The sequence below is a fragment of the Myotis davidii genome, unplaced genomic scaffold (assembly GCF_000327345.1).
Source record: "Myotis davidii unplaced genomic scaffold, ASM32734v1 scaffold440, whole genome shotgun sequence".
Lineage (NCBI taxonomy): Eukaryota > Metazoa > Chordata > Mammalia > Chiroptera > Vespertilionidae > Myotis > Myotis davidii.
In genome coordinates, this window is record NW_006293698.1 from 1,328,660 (window position 1) to 1,330,989 (window position 2,330).

The window sequence follows — 2,330 nt, forward strand, 5'->3', positions numbered from 1 at the left end:
ATTACCTGCAGAAAATAAGAAATTAATAAAATGTGGACAAGGCAGTAAGATAAATTCCTATTGTTGTAGCTCATTTAACATGTGGGATAAAATAAAAATGTACTTTTAATGCATGGATGATTTGGTAAATTAAAGGAGTTTTCCAAAGGCTAAAACCTTCAAGAAAAATTCAAGTCTGGAATAATTAGCAGGCAATAGAACTAGAACACTTTGAGAGTGCCTGTTACTCCCAGGTGGTCTAGAATCTGGACTTTAAATAGCTCTTTGTACAAAGCACAGGGTCTAACATAACGGCTTTGTTAAGATTAGAGATCCCAGATTTAAGTCTAGATCCGTGAAGGGGATCGGAAAACAACACCCTGATTGCTTGTACTAGAGTAAATTTTTGTCACGTAGAATCATGATTGAGCTCTTGTGATGATGATCCTTTCCTGAGGATTCCTAAATAAAATCAGACACTCATGCGGGTGAGCTAAAATGACTAGGGTGGTCCCAAATCTCTACCCTGCCATTCAGCTAAAACAAGATCCTGGTTGGAGTGCACTAAGTACCAGACAGAAAGGAAAATAACATTTTTGAAATAATTCATTTTAATATTGGGCCAAAAGGAATCCCCACATAAAAGTTTCCAGGAATATTTACAGTACTTCAAAATAGCTAAACATAGGAAAAGATCTATTGCTTGACTAGATAAAAAATTAAACCTCTTAAACGTTTATAGAAAATTCTCAATTTAAATTATTTAACAATGTTATAGTAAGCAAATATTAATAAAAAGAAATACGATGTTAAGGACTAAATTGTGCCCACTCTCAATTCTCAGGTTAAAGTTCTAACTCCCTCCCCCATGTGCATATAATGAAGATAAGACTTTTAAGGAGGTAATGGTAAATTAACGCATACAGGTAGAAACTTAATGTGATAAAAACTGGAATCCTTATAAGAACAGGAAGAGACACCAGAGCTCTCTCTCCTCCATCTGTACTTACAGTGAGAAACAAGCCACCTGCCAGCCAGAAAGAGGGTGCTCACCAGAACCTGACCATGCGGGCACTCTGAGCTCAGACTTCCAACCTCCAGAACTGTGAGAAAATAATTTTCTACTTCTTAAAGCCACCCATTTATTATTAAGGTATTTCGTTAAGGCATCTCCCACTGGTTTATACTAGTATGTTGGCATATGGGTTTAAGTCCAATCAGGAGAAAGAAATTACACATAGGTTAAAAAGGGAAGTTTAGTGTAAAGAATTACTAATAATAACAGTATATTGGAGTAATGAGGGATTAGAAAATAAGAAGTTACACATACACACACACACACACACACACACACACACACACACACAGCTCTAGGGAACTTCGACACAGATAAAACAGACAAAGCACTGAGAAAAGAGCTCTCTGTAACCCAGGACTGAGTCCAGCTCTGATCGACAAGGTTTGTTGAATGGCAGAGAAGTCACTATGGTGCTGGTTCAATTAAACTTAATGAAAATCTATCCTCTAATGTACCAGGGGAAAGAGCAGAGAAACTCTGCTACATAACCACACAAGGTAGATGCTGGTGGGGTGGGGAGACACTGGCAGCTATGTACTGCTGACCTTTGTGTCTCTGAGAAAACTAGTCACCGAAGAAGCCTTGTGCATTTCAGCAGCCAGGGGTTGGGGAGAAAGCCACACAGGTTGTAAGAGCCTGCCAAATGAGATAACCCTTTCCGTCTGCAATCACTCTCCAGGGCCCTCTCAGGACCAAGTTTTATATAATGCCAATTGACAAAGAAAAAATAAACATTGAAGGGGCATATGTTCATTTTCACAGAGCAGGCAAAAAAGGATGAATTTGGAGCAGTGAAGCAATGCCTGAAATACTCAGTGTAATAGTTATATTAATGTGCACATAGTCTTTAATACTAAAATTTTTATGAGGGGTAGATAGATAGTGATGCATATCCATATAAATTTCAATGGAATTGCATGGGAAAGGAGGAATGGAGGTGGAAGAGGGTACAGGGGTGATAAATGGTGATGGAAAAAATAAAACAAAATAAAGAAAAAAGGAAATGTTAACAATTCTAAATAAATTAGGTTTGAATTATTAAATAAATTAGCTTCAAAGTACTTGAAGGACAATTAAAAGAACTCCAAAGAAATAATTTCATAATTGGTTGTGGAATATTTCTAACATCCTTCATTTTTTTAGCAAGGACTAAAAATATTTAATAGTAGTTTGGTTGTTAAGGATTTAGGAAATGAGATTAACAAAATTGACAATATATTGAACATTCACACGTAGTATATATACAAAATAATTGATAAGTAGTCAAAATAAT